Below are 21,964 nucleotides of genomic sequence, written 5' to 3' on the forward strand. Positions count from 1 at the left end.
AATGCATCACTAAAATAAAGTAATAAATAAGCACATTTGTCTCCAAAATGCTATGATTTTGTAAAGAGATAAAAAATTCATCACAGTACTAAATATTTTTTAAATAAACACCTGAAACCTGAAAATTAAACGCAGATGTTTTGTTCAATTTTTCTTTTTCTCATAATCTTTTAAAATTTTTATGTATTTGTTTCAAATCTCTGTCTTTTGAGGCTCAAACACACAAGCGTTAGAAATAACATTTCCCTCAACTTTTCCATAAAGAAGAGTCTCAGAGGTAAAGTTCCAATAACACTTTTGATATAGGTGAGGGTTGCCTAGCAACAATCTCACACCACCATCCTGGAGTTGCTTAAGGTATCAGTTCTAAGGGCAACTTACTCACTCACAGATCAAAGATGAAGACAGAAACTGGAAATAAAAGGAGAAAATGTTAGTGGAATACTCCACAGGGCAAATAAGATCCAGATACGAAACATCAGAATTACTGTAAACAGCCTTTCATTTATTTTTCTTTAATAAATCACAGTACACAAAGACCTTAAAAGAAAAACCTCATCCTTGCTAACTTCACAAATGTTGTCTAACAAGGAGAATTAGCGATGGAGGAGTTTGGGGTTGATATAGGACTTACAGGAGTTTAAAAATTATCTAACACATCCCATTCCCGTTTTGAAGGTAGAAAAATAAGAAAAAAAATAAAAACATAGGTAATAAAAACATAAAATAGCTTAGAAACAGAAAATCAAAGTTAGTAATTGACTATGCAAGATACAACAGAGTTAAGAGGTAGTTGTTTCTACAAAGCATGACTCCTAACAACAACTATACACTAAAATTGTATATTACAGTTAAAAGAACATAGAACTTGGAGAAAGATAAACTGGGAGGGTTTCTTGATTTTGTCTGCCACTTCTTGATTTTGTCATCTTGGACAATTGTGTTTTGGTGTTTTCTTTTGTTTTTAATTACATTTAAGGTTTGGTGTTTTTTTTTTTTTAATTACGTTTAAGGTTTATTTTACTCTACAATAAAATGTAATGACTTAGTTTTTTGCATTGCTATAGTGAAATACCCGAGACTGAGTGACTTCAAAAGAAAAGAGTTTTACTGTGGCTCACAATTCTGCTCCAAGTTTGAGGAGTCATATTTGGTGATGGCCATCTTGCTGGCAGAGTTTCGAGCAGTGCAGAGTGTTACATCATCACAGGATAAAAGACAGGGAAAGTATGTGTGTATGTGTGTGTATGGTGTGTGATAATTTCTGTATTTTCTGGACTCACCCTTCCTCCCTTCTTGCATGTGTACCAGTACCATTCAGAAGCTCTATTCTAGAGAGTCTAATCTTAATCCCACACCAAAGACTCCACTTCTAAACACCATGGTCACATGAAATTTCTATCCTCTTTATATTTCACAATGAAGAATACATTGGGAGGAGACACTCAAACCACATCCAATTGCAGCATATAAAAAGGCAATTAAACCAGTAAGGTTAGCACTAATCCAAGCAAATAATGTTATCAAATGCCTGCTGTCACATGCCAAATACCTCATATTTTTGTTTTTAGAATCTTGATAATTGATCTCTCCGTTAGGGGATTTTTTTTTTTTTTGCAGCTGTTAAATTTTCTCAAATAGAGCAGATTATATGTAAATATCCCCTACTGTGATATAAATACTCAATGAAACAAAAATGATCATATATTGGGCTCCAGTTACCTTTTGGGGAATTCCACTCTAACCTATAAAATCATTTGAGCACAATTACTATACAAGAAATGTCAACTTGAATGAGGTTCATTGAAATTTTTCTTAGAAATTAAGTGACTAAAATATCTTATTAAAAGTAATATCACAATTTTCATTTACTACTTGATTAAAACTACATCAAACATATTTAGGAAAATTTACCCAGTAATAACACACTGGAAAGAAATCTTTAGGGGACTAATTAGCAATACTATTTTAATGAGAAAACTTCATATAACATCTTACAAATTTATGTTATCAAGTAAACCAAAACCATTCATTTGCATACGATATATGAACATATTTTAAATCTTAGCTCATATTTGCATACTGTTTGCAAAAGAAATGATTTAGACAAATTCATAAAGATTTCAAAGTCAATTTAAAACTCAACCATTCACATTTCTTGCTCTTTATGAGATGCAAGCTATTTCCAAAATAAGTACACTTTATTTTCCCAGAAGACTAAAACTAAAATTAACATAAATAGTAATATTCATATCTCATTAAATAAATGAGATTAAATGAACAGCATTTATGTAATATAAAATGAGAGGGCTTTTGATAGAAGGATATGGTAAAATTCAAAGCTTAGTTAATTCTTGCATATACATTAGCACACAGAAACATTAAATCATACATATGCACATACATACACACACACACACACACACACACACACACACTTGTATGAATACAGAAAACAGGAACAGGCACACCCAGACACACATCCTGTACTTCTTTAAAAAGATATTCTTAGACCAAGATGCATGTATCTTTTATGTTCATTATTACTGTGGCCAATCTTTCCCAGGTTCAATTATTCATTTAAAGATCTATCAAGTTCCCCAGGGTAGCACATGCCTGTAATCCCAGTGGCTCTGAGGGAATAAGACAGGAGGAAATCCAGTTCAAAGCCAGCCTCGGCAAAGGGGAGATGCTAAGCTACTCAGTGAGACCGCCTCTAAATAAAATACAGAAAAGAGGCTGGAGATGTAGCTCTGTGGTTGCATGCCCCTGAGTTCAATCCCCAGTACCCAAAGAGCAGGAATAGAATAACAGGTTTATCAGAACTAAGAAAGGTATTTTGGTCATTGCTACTGTTTACTGTAGTGAAAGGAAACATTAAAATCAGCAATAGTAAAAGGCACATAGAGTGGAGTTTAATACAGATTTGTTAACAGTTCTTGATGTCTTTGCCCAGCAGAGTATATTTGGATAGTGCCTAATTCTCCTATCAATGATGTGTGGTGTGACAATAAACACAAAATATTATATATTGGTAAAATTCACATCATCCTGGTGCTGGGGATTTTAATACAGGATTGCTTACATGGGCATGGCTCAAGCTCCTTCTGAGATCAAGCTGATACTGCAAGTTCCAAAGGTCCCACAGTAAACCACTTTGTGAGTGCAAACTATTTGTCAAGGTTCAAGTACTCAAGTGAACAAAGATACTTTTATTATGTATAATACACCAAAGTCCTAGAGATTATTTCCCTCGTGTGCAGCAAAAGCAAAACCTTTTGAATGTGTATAGTTTCAACAACCCAGACCCAGTGAGTTAATCCATTAGTGCACAGTATATTTTATATTAATATGTGCAATTAGCAATGTCAACTTTGTATGATAGAACATAATTTCTATTAATATATGAATTTGTTGGACTATTTTCCTGATTTTTTTTTACTATTATGCTTCTATATTACCACTAAAATTCCAGCATAGACTAAGGCATGCAGTAAAACTAAATATATTACCTAAGTAAATTGATTAATTTATGCTAAATATATTTTAAATCTCTGAATAATGAGTTAAGATTAAAATAATAATATTTATAGAACAATATTTGAATTAATAGAACAAAACAAACAGGCTCTAAGATTCTGCACTTTTGCTACAGCTAAATATAAATTATGAAAATTGTTCAAAAATCAAATGAGAGAAGACAAACAAAATTATATTCTATCACTGATATATACAAAATAAATGTTGAAGTGATACAGCTAGATGCCAGTTGACTCAGATCTCCAGGTATTTATCCCCCCACAGACACATCAGTTTGAGTTCCTATTCATATATCAAACCACCTTCCCAAGAGCTAAAGAAATCAGGTGAGAGACCATGGGGCTGGGTTTAGTGTAATAAATAAGAAAAGTGCATTGAACAAGGCAGGAAAGAGTTACTGGCATCACTGCTTCCCCAATTTCAAGCAGACTCCAAAGAAACACCTCCTGGATAGAGGAGAAAGAAGGTGTTAAGTCCAAGCACGAGACATGAAGCTGAGCACCAGGCCTGCCATGCTGAAACTGGAACTGGGTCCTGGGCACAGCCACACAACTCCTGTCCCAAGCCAATACCCACCCACTGATCCACTGGAACTGCATTTATCAGACATCTATCTCCACTACCCTTCCTTCAACTTCATACAGCGGGGAGATTCACCACTGGGGAGCAAGGCACAGAAGCTAACATAGGACTTTATCTTGGAGCTCAGTGATAGACTGCTGTGGTGAGATCCAACATCAGGATGAAATGAAAGGTCCCTGAACAGGTCAGAGCTCACAGGGAGACTCTAGATCTGTGCTGGCTCATGAAGGAAGAAAACCTGGACAGAACAATACAATTAATGAAAATGAATTAGGGAAACAAAGTTTTACATCAAAGAAAAACCCAGGACCAGATAGTTTCACTGCTGTGTTCTATCAAACTTTTAAAGAACAAGTGGCAATTATTCTTAAATTATTACCAAAAAAAAAAAAAATGCTGTTGAGGAGGCAATTCTTCTAAACACATTTCATGAGAACAGCATTACCTTGATACAAAAACAAGGCAAAATAAATAAATAAATAAATAATAAAATTATGTAGCAAACTGAATTCAATAGAACATTACAAATATTGTCTATTTCCATGAAGTGAGATTCATCCCAGGGATTGATGAAGTCTTGAAAATTTACAAATCATAATTTTAACACACAGAATGAAGAACAAAACCCATATCATCTCAGTAAATACAGAACAGGAATTAGACAAAATTTAACATGCTTCATGATAAAGATCTTGAAAAATTAGGTGGGAAAGGAATGTGCTTCAGCAGATTAAAGCCCATATAAAATAAGCTAGTAGCTAATATTTGGTAAATGTCAGAAAAGCTGGAAGTTTCTCTGTGATATGTGGAAGAAGACAAGTTGCCCACTTTCACCACTTGAATTCAACATACATCAGAATTCCTAGCCAGAGTAATTAAATGAAATAAAGTAACAAAGTTATTTGAATTGGAAAAGAGGAAGTTAAATAGTTACTATTTGTAAATGACATAATCTTCGATGTAGAAAACCTTGAAGATGTCACCCAGTATTATTAGATCTAATAAAATAATTCAACAAAATTGCAGGTACAAAATTAACATACAAATGTCAGTCATATTGCTATATGCCAATGGAAATTGCCTAATATAGAAATCAAGAAAGCAACCCCATTTTATAATAACTACAAAAATAAAATAAGGTACTTTGGAATCAATTTAACCCAAGAAGTTAAAGAAATTTACCATGAAAATTTTTAAACACTGAAGAGTCTCCCCTCCCAATGGAAAGACATCCCATGATCATAAATTGAAAAATAAATATGATAAAATGCCCAAATTATCTGAAGTGACCTGCAGATTCAATGAGATTCCTATCAAAATACCAACAAATTCTTCAACATCTAGGGAAAATATCCTAAAATTTTTATGTATACCTGCCCACACACACACAAATATAAACTTTTAAAGCAGGTCTTGAATAAAAATAATAAATCTGAAGACATTAAGCTATTTTACTACAAAATATAATATAAAATTATAGTAATCAGAACAGCATTATTCTGGCATAAAAATAAATTTATAGACAAATGGATCAAAATGCAAAGCATAGAAATAAACTCATAAATCTACAGTCAACAGATCTTCAACAGATGTGCTAAGAATATTCTTTGGAGAAAGCATAGTCTTTCAATAAAGAATACTAGGATAATCAGATATTCACCTACTAAAAACAAAAAACAAAACTAAACTAGAATTCTGTCTTTCATCAGATACAAAAAGTATCCCCAAGTATGTTAAAGACTTAATTGTAAGACCTGAAACTACTAAAAGAAAACAGGAAAAATCTTGAGAATATTAGAATGTGCAAGCATATTTTGAAAAAATACCATGAAACTACTGGAAACAAAATTTAAAACCACAACAGGAATTGCATCAAAGTAAAAAGTTTCTGCACAGCAAAGGAAGAGTCAACGTAGCAATGACAATGCTACAAAATGAGAGCAAATATTTGCCAAATACATATCTAACAGAAATCAATACCTAAAACACACGGAACTCCAAAAGTCAATAAAAGTAATACAACAGTCTGATTTAGAATGGGCAACAGAGGTAAAAAGACATTTCTCAAAATCAGCCATAGAAATGACCAACAGGTATAGGTTAGGTTCAATAACACTAATCATCAGGGAAATGCAAATCAAAACCATAATGAGCTATTATCTTAGTTCAGTAAGAATGGCTATTTTCAAAAATAAAAAGAATAGGAAGCTGGAGATAATATGAAAGAAAGAGAATCCTTTGCACACTGGTGGTAGGAATACAAATAGGCACAGCCATCATGGGAAACAGGACAAAGGTCCTTCAGAAAACTAAATATGGAAATACCATATGACCCATCAATCAAACTACAGGGTACATAATCAAAAGAAATGAAATGCGTCATGTTGAAGAGACATCCAAAGTTTCATGTGTACGAAATCATTCATAATCAGCAACAAATGGGATCAACCGAAGGGTTCCATGAAGTTATGAATGGATAAAGAAAACATGGTAGATACACAAAATGGAATACTAAATAACCATAAAAAAGAATGAAATTCTGTCACTATGACAATATCGATGGACTTGGTGATTATTATGTTAAGTGAAATGAGCCAGACACAGACAAATATTGCATGATCTCACTCACACATAGAATGTAAAAAAAAGCCAATCTCATATAACTTGAGCATAGAATGGTGGTTCCCAGAGGCTGGGAAGAGTAGTGGGGAGGAAAGGTTGATCAAGAGTGCTAAGTTACAGTTGGACAGAATAAGAAGCTCTGGTGTACTATTTCACATGAGGGCGAAAATAGATGGCAATGATGTACCACACATTTGATAAAGCTAGAGAAAAGATTGTAGGTTTTCCCCATAATAAAATGATAAATATTTGAGAGACAGATAGGTCTAACCTGAATTAAACATTATTTACCATATAAAAACATTACATCACTCCTTTGAAACAAACATTTTTGTGATTTGTGTATGAAAAAGAAATCTAATTGATAAAAATATAAAAAGATGTTTAACACTCAACTTGACCTGAGGGAATGATATGAAGATCTAGAAATTTTGTATCTTTACATTTGGCCTATTCCCTGGGAATAGTAAAAGTAATAAGCATTACAAACACTTAATAGGGTGTTTTTACCTCCAGGCACAGTACTAAAAATATTGCTATGATTGTTATCTAACCCTTACACCGGATCTGTGAGTTAGATTGTATTATTTTCATTTTAATGATGATAAAAGTGAGATCTAAACTGTTTGCTTGGTACTTCCAATCTTCTCAGTACAAAATATTTTTTAATCCTGTAAGAATCACTTCAATAAATGATTTCAATTATCTAGTGTATAGTAGCATTTCATCTATAAATATAGTGGCTTGAAACAACCGTCCTTTATGTTGTTCAGGATTCAAGGGTTTGTGGGGCTTTAGTAAGAGGCTGTTTTGCTCCACCAGCCATTGGTTTATGCTGCTCCCTCATCTGTCCTTGGGTGACAGCCTGGAAGGCTTGCAAGTTCTAAGAATCCTTCACCCCCTGTGTTCATCCAGCTGACTTCCCCACAAGCTGGCTTGCCTGCTCCACAGTATGTTGGTGTCCACACTGCGTTTTCTCACATGGTAGCTGACTGTAGGTGGAAGGAAGCAAAACCTACCAGTCTTCTGCAAGCAGAGTTCTTTATTCCCACTAGAACAATTCCACCAGGCAAAGCAAGTCAGTCTACACTTAGGAAAAAGTAAATAGAATTCATATCTCGAAGGGTTGGGATTGCAAATATGTGTAGGAATGAGAAGCATTGCTGAGAGCCATTTTCTGAAACTCTTTACCCACAGATCCTACTCTTTATTTTTAAAGTGGAAAATGAATGTGGAAAACAAACACAGGAAAGAATCAAGGAATAAAGGAATGTAAGTGTCTACCTAGCACAAACACTAATATTTTAAGAAGAAATTTGAATGGGATTTACATATTCTATTTGTTTTTGTATGTTCATATGGGGTCGAGAACATATTCTAGGAGGAGGAACTTGGGCAAAGACCAGTAGAAAAAGAAAAAAAAAAGTATTGGAAAACTATGCACAAATCAATAAAAATGAAACACAAAATGCCAGGGAGTGTGTATTCAGCATGCAAGGAATGATACAGAAGGAATAAAATACAGAAGACTTTGAATGGCAGGCTGAGAATTTAAAGTTGACATTTTTACCCAGAACCATTCCTAGGTTTACTTTTTTTAAACAAAACAGAACACTATAACCAAAAAAATATTTGAGGAGAAGTTACTTTTGACTCAGAGCTACCCAATTCTTGTCAAATGTTTGATCTGTTTTGAACACATATATCTATGCTCTTGAAAGGTGATGACAAGAGTTTTGGACAAGCATGTTTATGAAGCTGCCAGACGTAAATTCTGCACGCGCCTTGGTATATTCAGGAAAAGGGTTTGAAGCATTCTTTAGAAAGTAAAAATGTGCAACCAAAAAAAAAAAAAAAAAAAAGAACCCTAGTCCCAGTTTTATAAAAAAAAATCTAAACAAACTTAGATAAATCTGTGTGAAAAATAAAATGAGTGCAATTATCTAACAAGTATTGTTAGTAAACTTATTAATATGAACAGTTAATGACCTTTTTTTTTTAAGTGACCCCATCCCCCATGGTCACATAGTCTCAGCAAGAAAAATGTCAGTCAGCTGGACACAGAACCTCAAACACAGAAATTTTCATAGAAAATGCATCGAATAGTGGTGATTTATTTTTGATTGAAGGATGAAGTCAGTGATCTGAAGTAATTGAAAACTCATAAGTACATCTGAAGCATTTGAAATACAACACAAATTCTCTGTGGTTGATTTCTATAATAGATGTGTGTATTGTTCCTACTCATTGGTAACTATTCTAAATTGCATTCATAAGTAGGAATAAGAACTCTGTGAGGAATGCTTTACTATTACCACATTAAACAAGTGAGGAAACTGAAGACTGGAAAATTTTGGAAATTTGTGCAAAGTCACATGTTTAATGGCAAAACAGGTTTAAAATCCACAAATTTGCCATTCCCAAGCCTAAACATGTAACTACTACACCATTTATTCTTCAAAGTTTCTACTCAGTTTTATTTTTAAGGGGCAATTTTTATTTAACAAAGATGCCAAATCTTTATTTAACAAAGGTTTGTTGAGTATTACTTTGTGTCAGACACTATTCCGAGTGAGAGACACAGCAGCAGCAAAACCAAAGATAGTCAAAAATTGCTATACTTTTGGAACACATGCTCTAGTCTAATAAGAAAAGGAATAAAAATAAATAAATAAGCCAGATCATTCTACAATATCAAGAGCTTTAAGGGTCACATTATAGTGGCACCCCCTTTCTCCACAGAAAAGTCTTAACTGGGCTTCTCCAGAAATCTTCACCATAAACGATTTTAGGACTGTCAGCAAAAGAGTCTACAAAAGAGTTCAGTGTTGATAAACTTTCAATTTTTGTGTTGCCCTGTTTACTTGGCCACTGGCTGGGAAAAAATCAGCACTCCACATGCTGAACACCCCCTTACTAGTTTTTCACAAACATGTATCCAGGATAGTAGTTTGTAGAAATGTGTAAACAAGGCCTCTGTCCTTGAGCTGGGGCTTCACAGAGATGTCTACATTTCTAAGATAATAGAAGGTACCAATTGGGCTCCATGGTAACAGCTGGCAGAGGAAGGAAAGAAAGGGGAGAAGAAGCTACCCCCTTCTCAGGTGTTGTCCTTGAAGGGTCAACTTGTCCAGAACAGTGGAAGAAAAAGCTCCATTTATGTGAACTTCTGCAGACTGTGAACATCTGAACCCCTCCCCTTACATGGTGGGTATAAAACTCTGAAACTACCTGAACTCGGGGTTCAGGGGATTAATTGATTACAGGATAAGCTATGCCCTCTGAACCTGGCTGCAGCCAAATAAAACTGTTTCCTATTATCTTTGGTGCATTGCCTGGTCTGCCCCTATAACAACATATTATAAATGAAGCTGGATCCCTTCATAGTAGTTGGTCAGAAAGTCTCTTCAAGGAGATGTGAATATAGTTGAGAACAAAGTAATGAGGGGTCACATTTTAAAATTCAGGAAAAGAAGGCTTTTGGCAGAAGTAACTGCAGGTGCAAAGATGGAATGGATGTGGTATGTTCAAGAAACTGAAAGAAAGTGAGTGTAGTTAGAATAAAGAAGAAGAAGGGAATTATAATGTCATGAGGCTGAAAATAGAAGCAGACAACAGACTGTGTTGTACCCTATAAGCCATAATCTCGGAGACAGAAGCTTATTCTAAGGGCCTAGGCAAACCACAGGGAACATTTTAAGTAGAAATCATTACTACTTAAAGTTAAATTTGTTATTTTACTATCTTAGTGATGAGGATTAAAAGAAAAGAGGTCAGAAAAGTTACCAGAACTAAAGATATGATATTTCACTCTCCCCACTGCTAACTTTTAAGCCTTTTATTTTGGGGGCAGGGGTGGATACTGGGGATTAAATTCAGAGGCACTCAAACTGCTGAACCACATACCCAGTCCTATTTTGTATTTTATTTAGAGAAAGAGTCTCACTGAGTTGCTCAGAACCTGGACATTGCTGAGGCTGGCTTTGAACTCATAATCTTCCTGCCTCAGCTTCCTGAGCTGCTGGTATTAAGGCTTGCTGGGATCAAATCTTGCGCCTGGTTTAATATATTACACAGCTTCATAGATTGTGAAGGAATAGTCAATCGAGGCACATCTGTATTAGTACTCATTGATGCAGGGGGAAATATGAAACCTGCAGTTCAGAGACATGCTATTTGAGCCTATTGAGTTCACTTCTCCCTTTTAGAGAGACCATATATATATAACTGGCTCTATGCCCAGGGCCTCAAGAGAAAAAACCCAAGTTCAAATCCCAGCTCCAACACTTAGTAGCTCAATTCCCTTGGGCACTGTATTTAACATTCTTAAGCCACAGTTTTTTTAATTATTAAAAGTAAAAATATAATAATAATCCCCTTCTGGATTCATTCCTAAACTGATATAAGGATTACAATCAACTTTATTTGATTTTTAAGAAGTTAATTGTTGACAAGGACAATTTGCTTTGGACTTAACTAAAACATACTTAAAGTTTTAAATTATCTTTATGTTCCTTCAAGTATCCAATTTGCATTTCTACTCATCAGAAGTTATGAAAATATAAAAGAAGTGCTTTTAATGAAAGCATTTCTATGAATGGAGAATAGACAGTGGAGTTCAGCATATCTCCAAGAACTCTATTATACTGCTTTTATTTAAAAACCACGCACTGAAGAAGAAATGTCTATAGATTTCACAGGTGCTGAGTGCAGATGCTGATAAATAGGTGCTATTCTGAAATGCACAGCTTGTCACTAAGTATACTGAGCTAAAATTAAGCAAAAAATGGAGGGACCCTATTGTGCACTGAATAGCATGATGACATGACTTTGCTATTGATGAATGGGCTCATCCAGCCATAAAGAGTAAAAATGTTAACTGCGGTATTAGGTTTTTATTGGCCGTGACCAAAATACCTGACAAGAACAAATTAGCAGAGAAAAAGTTTATTTTGGCTCATGGGTTCAGAGTTTCTGTCTGGGGTTGGCCAGGTCCTGATGAGAAACAGCACATCATGACAGAATATATGGTGTGGTGGAGGGAAGTTCCTCAGCCCATGGCAGCCAGGAAGCAGAGAGAAAGGAATAAATTAAAGTCCTCAAATAAATTACAGTAGGGATATCTGCAATGACCTACTTCCTCCAACCATACCCCACTTGCCTATAGTTACCACCCAGGGATTCATTCAAATTATTAAACCACCAAATAGATTAATGCACTGATTAAGTTACAGCTCTCATAATCTAATAATCTCACCTCTAAACATTGCTACTCTGGCTCCTGATCTTTTGGGGGACATCTCATATTTAGACCATAAATATGGACCCTTTTTAAGCAGTGGAGATGATTTAGCAAGAGCTGGAAAGTTGCCACTAGGGTTCAAAGTAGAACTCTGAATAGCTTCACTTAAGTGACAAATATGAAATTAAATCAGCTTTCCAAAGTGTTGTCCAAAACTATTGAGCCATTAATTTCTTTCCTTCGTTAATTGGGACTGAATAACCCCCAAATCACTCTTGTTACTGATTTCTCTTCTTGCTTATTACAAGATCAATAACAATAGCTACTTATACCAGATATAAGGAAATGCATGAACAAGTTAACAAAACATAAAGTAAAACAGATGATAAGTGTGTTCAATTTAGTTTACTTATTCCACTGTGCATTTTATTTTGTTTCAATAATTATGTGTTTTATATATGAAATTTGGTTAAAATTTCTGGGATGGAAGTTACAAAAGCTAGCTTTGCCTTGTACCTTGGTGCCAAGTCTCCTGTGGTGAGACTCTGCAACACTGTACTCAGGCTAGATCTTGTAGACAGAACCTCCGAGACTGCCCCCACCATAAAGCAGAAAATTATGTGCTAGTGGGTCAAACTCTGCATATGCCAACATCATTGCCAGTGTTGCATTGGGCTCAGGATATGCCTACTCCCAAGGTTGTGTAAGTTCCTTGAGCTTTGAGAGCCTGGTACTACCCAGATTTGTATCAGTCTTGGAGGTTAAATCATCAGTTCTACCACCTGACCCTAACTTCATTGGGGGCAGCAGAATTATCTCCAGTTCCGTGATCACAGACAGAGACTCTAGATTTGCTCAGGCACCAGGAAGAAAACTGTCCTGGGACAGAATCACATTTCAGCTTGTATAAGTGCCAGCTGCATTGGGACTGTGTATGCACCCATGCAATGGTGCTGGTTCTTGTGGCTATGGGAACCCACTCTCAATATAACATGGAGACACTCTCAATATAACATGGTAGCACAGTGAAGAGGAAGCTTCCATTTGATATGTTAGTGCAGGGTAGTTAGCAGACAACTTGGCCTTGAAACAGAGTGCACTGGTCTTAGTGGATTGCTTGGTTAGTGTGGCATTTGTACCCATAGGTGTGGCATACCCATTGAAACTGATCCATCCATAGTAATTTTTTCCATCCTAGATTTGGAATATTTTATTCTTGAGGCAATTTGCCAAGATAATTCAGAAATGCATTTTCTATCTTCCTATTCATTGAACATTTACTTACTCTTTACCCTGAACACCATGGGAGGGAAATATATATATTTCCAATATTAAAGACTTATTTTAATCCCTCTAAATCAAGATAAATGATTTCAGTAGTATATATATAAATACAAGTATATATATAAAAGTACTTTATATATGTGTATTGTATGTATTTTATCTTTAGTTACTAAAGGGACAACAATAACTATATGTGGAAGATATTCTTAGAGATCGTTCAGAATAAAGGATCAAGGCAGAACATTGACTTTGACACAACCCTAAAAGATCATATTTCAAAGACTCAACTCATTTACTGACTTGATTTCAAACTGAATTGGTTGGCCCAGATTGATCCCTTAGGTACTGATCTATGAGATGTTACTATAGCACAACCTCAAAGGCTAATTCATTTTCCTAGAGGTCAGACATAAGGAATTAGATTTTTGAAAATTAAGTTAACTTCTTGGCCCATGAATAGCTACAGCAACCATCATAACAATGTCTTTTTGCATTCTTAGTATTATGAATACCATTGGTATTGAATGAAAGGAAATTTCAATGTCATTCCTAAATGAAGGTGTTGAGAACCATTCCCAATAGTGTCAATTTACAACCTTTATGCTTGGGGACCAGAAATGCCCTTTCTTATTTGCCCCATTATCCTTGCAACAAGTCTTCTTTATGACTAATGTTACAACCCCACTGGGGACAATTGGATGTTTAATGTTCTACTCCTGCACAGGTACATACTGGGCATAATAAAACCTTGGGACTGCTATGAAGATTACATCATATAATACAATACTTACAAATTTCCTAGCACAGTGCCTGATAGTGCCTAAGTAGATACTGAGAAACTGTTAGTGCTTTAAATGTTTTTCTCAAAAAAAGAAAACAACAATATAAAGATGGAGGGTGTTTCATTTTTCTGAAGAACATAGGCACACAATCACTCTGGGAAATCTATAAAACGGCTGAGAATTTTCAGTTCAAACATGTCAAAGTGACTTTAGTTTTTAGCTAGACTACAAAATAAACAGTGTTTATATAATATTTTCCTTGTAAATACTGAATATATACATAAAATATTTCATCTGTAACCAGTTATAAGCATATCAAAATGAATAACAACAATGACCAAATTCCATTCTTATTATATGTAACATTTTACATAAGATTTTCTAGATTGGAATTTTTTTTCAAGGGCAGAATATATATTGCCTTCATCTTTGTTCCCAGTGTACACCTTTTGGGAGAGTAAATTATACCATATCAAAACTGTCACTGCCTTTTAGAGTCAGGAACCATGTTAGAAATGAAAGGTTAGTGGTCCCTGGTCTCTGTTGCTAACATTTTAGGAATCATTATTTTTCCACATTTTCTTTCTTCCTTCCTCAAAAATAATCCCATTTCTCTTAAACCGTAGTTTTATACCATCTGATTTGCTTTGAACCTTTGAGTGATTTGTGCAAATGACATATTAATAAGCATATTGACAAAAAAATCCAAGAAAGATACAAATTGGAATTAATATATCTTTTTTTCAATCCATGCATGTTTAATATACTTTAATTAAGATATTAACACCTAGCATCTCATTTTTTTCTGATTCCTAGAAAATTTCCTGTAATATTTATAAAACTGAAATTCATTATATATATATATATATAAATTAGAAAATTGTTGTTTTCTGGTTGACAATCTTTTGAAGCATGCTTCCCCTGTTTGAACTTTGAGGTAGAACAACAAAACACTTTAGAGGCACAGTTTATATAATTTGTTCCTGGAGCACCAGTTTTGCTGATATCATTCTGTCATGGAAAAAAAATATCTATTTTTTCCCTTCTGTAACAATGGCTTCCTTTTGGAAAACACATAGCTCTGTAAATGTGATGAGACCAGTCAGAAAAGCAATGACAGAAAGACTTTAATGTGGGTGGCAACAGTAAGAGAACCATATCCAGCCCTGAGAACTGAATCAGTGGCAGCTCATGAGATGCCCAGACAGAGCAGCTCATGCCTGAATCTTAAGAAAAGAGCCTTGGAAGGGAGGCTCAGCACCCAGAACAGGGAGGCTCCTCTTCTTGCCAAGCACATATCACCTGCTCGTTTTACATAGCCTTCTCAAATAATACCTGTTTGCTTGAAGCCTGACACTAAACTTAGTTTCATAATAGCATTTATCTATGATAAATCATAGCACTGTGTGTAGCCTTGACATTCTGGCCCCACTCTATCTTCCTACAAGGACACTAAGTACTGTCTAGTACCCTATGTATTACAGGAAGGATCCTCTCCTGAACTGGTTCACATCCATGCCTTTACTAATTCAAATATCTCTCCATATGGACAAATCTTTCTACTTTTTATTGCCAGATACTGTTTTACACTAAACCAAATTCTAATTTTAACTCTGTAACAAATGTTTTCAAAAATATTAAGAATTCACAAAGACCTTTGCTATGATCATTACTATAGATACTCATTACTTGAGAAATAAACTTGATTTTTTAAAGGACAAATTCCTTGAAGTTTTGTTAAAAAAGTAAAATGAATTAGCCCTTCCTAGCAATACTTGCTTAATTCAGAAATCTAGAAACTAAATTTTAGCTTTTATGTAAAGATGCAGATAAGTAAACTTTGTATTCTTGTATTTAAAAAGCAACAAATACTTTTGAAAATATAAAATATATTAATAGATAAGATTGTCTAAAATTAAAAATATATATTTACTCATTTATCCATAAATATTTACTGAGCTTCTAATATATATTAAGGATTATCCCAAACACTTTATGCGTATTATTTCATTTAATCTTCAGGATGATTACAAAGCTTTTCCATTATTATTTTCAGAGTGCCAAAATCACACGGTTATTAATGGGAAGAGTCAGGATAAGGCTAGTTAAATCAGAAACTGTTTTCATCCACTATACCAATAGTCATAGGTGTATTTATGTACACATACTGTAAATGCATAGATGTGTGTATGTATATATATATATATATAATGTAAATAGATAGTTTTATAGAGATATTATTTCCATTTGCATTGTGTTACTGATGTTATGGACTACTTTCTTACATTTATCTGTTATTTATTTATTTTCTTTCTGGAAACTATTGAATGTATCCCATCTGTGGCAATTGAGATATTCTTGCCTCACTTTGGAAAAGTCACATTGTGGGGAAATTTAAAGTATAATTCTGGAATCAAGCAATCTGCCTCTGTTGTATTTAATAGCAATGCCATTTTAGGCTGCTTATTTAAATCTCAATTACTTCATGTATAAAATGGTGCCAGTCTCCTACACTCATATTACCACAACATAGCCTGACACAAAGTACATAATTAAAACTAATCTAAATTTTTACTTGGAAATGAGTTATTCATAATACATAAAAGGTAAGATGTTTCAGATGGAATTCTGTCTTCTGGAATCCCCTATCACTGACAGCATCTAAACCTTTGCATTGCATGTAGAAGCATCCCAATAAATGCATACAGGATTGGAGTAATTGTGTATTCAAAAAAATAACATCTGTTCTGAACAGATTATTCTAGAATTGAAAGTCTTGGGGGATAAAATGACCAAAAAAAAGTAACATTGTGATGTGGATAGAGGAAAGATTCAGAGTAGCACACGTTACCAATAAACTGGTAGAAGCTCAGGAACCTCAGAGAACACACACCTGCAGAATGCTTTCTGAGGATGGACTCTGGTTTTGGCCATCACACATTTACCAAAGAACACTGTGCAATGATGTAAAATACAGAACTATGTGCTGAGGACTACAATTTATATACAGTAAATTTAATTTCAGAAAGAAGTTGTAAGAACTCAATAAAAGGAATAAAAGATTTGCCTAAAGTCAGAAAAATCAGAGACAGCCAGGCACAGTGGCACTGGTCTATAATCCCAGCAACTCAGAAGGCAGGAAGATCACAAGTTTTGGTCCAACCTCAGAAACTTAAGAAGAGATTGTGGGAAGGAAGGAAGGAAGGAAGGAAGGACGGAAGGAAGGAAGGAAGGAAGGAAGGAAGGAAGGAAGGAAGGAAGGAAGGAAGGAAGGAAGGGGATATAGTTTAGTAGTAAAGCACCAAGTTTGATCCCCAGTACCAAAAAGAAAGAAAGAAAGAAAGATTTTAAAAATCAGAGAGAGAATGTGAACACCACTAAATTGAAATAATCATCAAATAAGTCTATCAATACTTATCAACTGTGTTAGTTTCAAAGATGGTAGAACTGGTTAAAATTTACAAAATTCAAAGTGCTTTAATTTGAAGTACTGTATGCAAATGCTTAGGTCAACGCTGAATTCATTGAAAGCAATAAATAAATATTATTTTTTCCTATTCTTCTTTAAGGATATGGTGTTTATTTTCAAATCAATTTCATCCATTCCTAATCCATTATTTGAAGACATGTCTTCTATTCTTAGATGTATTTGCTTACAAAATTTCAATATTTTAATAATTTATTTTATATAAGCACTCATAATTAATTTATGCTATTCAAATATATGTAATTTTATTTTAAGAACAATTTAACTAATAGATTCTCCTTCACTTCCCATAGGCAAGGCTTATTTTATCCTTTGAAAAACCATTGTTATATGTATTTCAATGAATTCATTTTTATTTAAGAATTATATTGATTATTAGAAAGGAAATCTCAAAAATGTAGTATTATTTCTAATCTATATTGCATAAATTTAGAAAAATTTATTCTTCTGATAAAAAATGAACATTTTATGTATTGAGAATATTTTTTCTTTGATTCAAAGAAATGTCTGAAGGATATTTAAACTAAGAATTTTCACATTTTAAATTACTAATAGGATTTTTCCATGTAAGAAGCATACTTCATTATTTCTAGGATTATTTTTTTCTATTGTACAGGATAGTAGTATCTCTGCTACATTTATTTATAAAATTTTATATTTCAAATTTATATTAATTACAAATTTGGATGCTAGTCTACATAAAGGCAACACAATAGTTATAAGAAAATATGCCCAAATAGCACCTATCTCTTTCTTAGTTCCCAATACCTCATGTGAGAGGGTAAAAACTAAATTATTGATTAATCAGAACTAATCATATGAGCCTCAAATGGCTTGGTGAAGCTGTATTTCTTCATTTTCACTTTCTTTATTGAAATGTAATAAAGTTTTGTAGAATATAATGTTGTGCTTTTTGTTTATTTGTTTTTCCTGGTTACCATACACTTAGAGAATCTCATCACTGCACCGAAAGTATGGGGCACTTGAGACAGAAATGCATGCTTTTCTCATACTCTTTGACAGTTTCAATGAGAAAAATTTCACTTGTGCAAATAAAGTAGAAGAGTCTCAACCACACTTCTTCCTTGTCAAAATTAAAAACAAAAGACAACGCAACCATGATGACTTTGTGATAGCATTAGGAACCCAGACAGTGCCATCCAGATCTCTGCATCAGCCCTTTTTATAGGATGCTTGACTCCTTCCTCCTGGTGTGGCAAATGTATTCTGCTTACACTCAGGTTACCTCTCAATAGGATGATTCACAAATATCTACCCTTATACAGTTACATCCTGATCCTGTTTTCCCAATTCCCAATTTCATGTTGTCAGTTAATTGAGGATACTTGCTGATCAATATGAGGATTTGTTCAAAGGGGAAGATACAGATTCATGAAAGTATCTGCATAGTTAATGCCACATAAAGATATGCAGAATCTTGGGAGATGAAATTGCATTGGGGAGTGAGAGCTGATCTCTGTGAAAAACTTAACAATGTGTTCCACAGCTGCTGGCTGCCCCTGCAGCCTTTGGTCTGAATATTCCTGAGGATATAGTCAAAAGAAAATTCTCCAAAGCAGTCTGAAGTAGGGGATGGTGACCATATATAAGTTCAAACTGCAAGGAAACAAGAAAGGCTTGGACAGAAACCATTTTGCAAATAATCCAGGCAGTTTTGCAGTACAGAAATCATAGAACCTTGAGAGACTTTGAGCCAACTATTCAAGATCTGCTAACAGTGGCTGAGCCTGAGACCCACACCAAGAACAGATCCTGGAGCTGCTGGTACTCCAGCAGTTCCCAGCCATCCTGCTCAAGGGGTCCCAGGCCCAAGTGCAAGACCATCACCCAGAGAGTGGGGAAGACCTGGTTGCTGTACTGGAGGATTTAGAGCAGGCACATGGAGAAACAGGACAAGAGGAGACCCAAACCAGGCAAAGAAATAAAAAATTCCTGTAGAAGGAAAAGCCCATCTGAAAAGAGTGTAAGAGCAGCAGGTCGTGCTCAAGCATGAAGTTCAAAAACCTGAGAAAGAGAAGGGTGAAGAGACAAAACTTGAGAATGGGAATCTTGTTTTGGTGACAGACTCCTGTGGAAGATTGGAATCATCTAGGAATATATCTGAACCTATAGAGACTCCTTATGAAGACTCTGATTTGGGAAGGGAACAGGCAAAGCCCAAGGAGAAGACTGACTTCAAATGCTCAGAGTTTAGGGAAGGATTTATCCAGCATTCAGACTTGATTGAAGATACAATTGTACACGTGAGAAAGAAGCTAAGCTCGGTGAATATGAAGAGTGTCAGAGTTCAGCTCTTACTGGACCTCAGAAAATTCTTTCTAGAGAGAAAGGTCATCAGTTCCACAAATGAGGGAAAGTCTTTCAGAGTACTTCACATCTCATCAAACATCAGACAATTCATCTTGGCAAGAAAGCATATCAGTGCATAGAGCATGGAAAACGGTTTAGCCAGAATGCAGGCCTTTTGGAACATCTCAGAATCCATACTGGAGAGAAACCTTATCTATGTATCCATTGTGCAAAGAACTTTAGGTACAACTTTCACCTTAATCGACACTAGAGATATCATAGTCAGGAGGAACTCTGTGAGTATAAGGAATGTGGAAAAACTTTTAGTCAGACCTTGCTCCTCACACACCATCAGAGAATCCACAGTCACTCCAAAGGCCATCAGAATAATAAGTGTGGGAAAGCCTTCAGTTTGACCTCACACCTTATTCAACATCACAGGATTCATACTGGAGAAAAGACCTTTCAAATGTAACATATGCCAGAAAGCATTCCAACTTAACCCAATGAGCATATAAGCATCCACAATAAAGAAAAGCCCTATGAGTGTAATGAGTGTGGAGAAGCCTTCCGACAGAAGTCAGGTGTCTTTCATCATTGGAGACATCACGACAAAGGCAAACTAGCTTGATGAGGTGTTCTCTCCTTGTAGAACATCAGAAAGTATACACTGACAAGCAAACAGCAATTTAGGAGAAGTTATTCTGGCCCACATTAGAATTCTTAGGGGCTAGTTAGAAGCTGTTTGCCTCCATGCCCTATCCTTTGCTTTCCTTAAAGTTTGTTTTGGACCCCAATAATTTCACCCTAGACAGTACAGTGAGGTCAGAGTTAACAGAATTGTTCATTACAAGACTTTCAGAATTTTTAATGTGTTAAATGAATGGTCATGTATCGCCAAGAAATAGCCTCATCACTGAATGAGGTCTTTGAAATTAGCAGCAAATCAAATGTTCACTGATTTATAGACTTGTGCTGAACAAGGGCAGGTTGATATTTTTGCAAATGATATAGCAACAGACTCTTATAAAACTAGTGATCTTTGGAAGTTAAAAAAAAAAAGATATCTTGGATCTTAAATTCTGTTGTTGTTGTTGTTTTTAGTTTACTCCAAGAAAAAACATTTTAGTAAAACCAATTACGTGAAAGAGAATACATGTTTGTCCTTAATATTGAAGCAGGACTTCTTCATTTAGTAGACTATGATATAGGCAGTTATTTGAAGAGTTTTATTTTTTAATGGGAATTCTAGAATAAAAATAGATCTTTGATTATTTTCTAATTAGATAATAAACATTTTTTGAGTATTTATTTAAAGACTGTTTGGTCCTATGATAATGGTGGTTATTGTACAAAACTGGTGTTATTAACCTACTTCCCATGACTCCTTATAAGCTCAAAATAACTTTTATTATGGGAAAAATATGGGCTATTTTGTGACTTATTAAAATCTAAGTCTGTGAGTCATATTCTACCAAGCATTCCATTTTTAGAATCTCATTTAAGAATGTGCAGCTTTTTTTCCCTTTCCTTTCACCTTGAAAAAAAGGACTTTTTTAAAAAAGAAATCTGATTACATCTATAATTTGAAAGGAAAGACACTTTGCTCTAAAAGATTTTGATAACTTTTTATCCAGAATCAAATAGAGTTTTACACTTAAAAAAACTAATTTAAGAGTGAATAGATCAGGAGAACGGCACAGAAAGTTTAAAATATTTGGTTCATCAAGAGGAACTTCTGAAATTAGTCTAACTTCACATTTTGAAAATATTTTAATTCCTTTTAAATTTTCCTTTTAAAATGTATTTTTCTCTAAGCAGAAGGGAAAATAACAATCCATAATTTATCTAAAGTCTCTTTATAAATCACAATACCTGGGTGATGTAGATAGTTTATTTGTATCAGTTGAATGTAAGAAATGCATCCTAGGTATAAGAAACTCTGTGAAATTGTCTGATTTAAATTTTTGCTTATTTATTAAATATATTAACCTCTAAATTTCTTGTTAATTTCAGTCTTTCCTTCTAAAATGACAGAAAATGTATACTAAGGCTAGACACATACATTTGAATTGTAAACTCTAGGAAAAAAGTATAAGTTGGACCAAATTTTTT

The 21,964-nt window shown here is 34.4% G+C and overlaps 1 pseudogene; it reads left to right on the plus strand.

Annotated features, from left to right (window-relative positions):
* Positions 1-1,156: 1,156 nt before the first annotated feature.
* Positions 1,157-20,480, plus strand: LOC144376648 (zinc finger and SCAN domain-containing protein 26-like; annotated as a pseudogene).
* Positions 20,481-21,964: the final 1,484 nt, after the last annotated feature.

The sequence above is a fragment of the Ictidomys tridecemlineatus genome, chromosome 4 (assembly GCF_052094955.1).
Source record: "Ictidomys tridecemlineatus isolate mIctTri1 chromosome 4, mIctTri1.hap1, whole genome shotgun sequence".
Classification (NCBI taxonomy): domain Eukaryota; kingdom Metazoa; phylum Chordata; class Mammalia; order Rodentia; family Sciuridae; genus Ictidomys; species Ictidomys tridecemlineatus.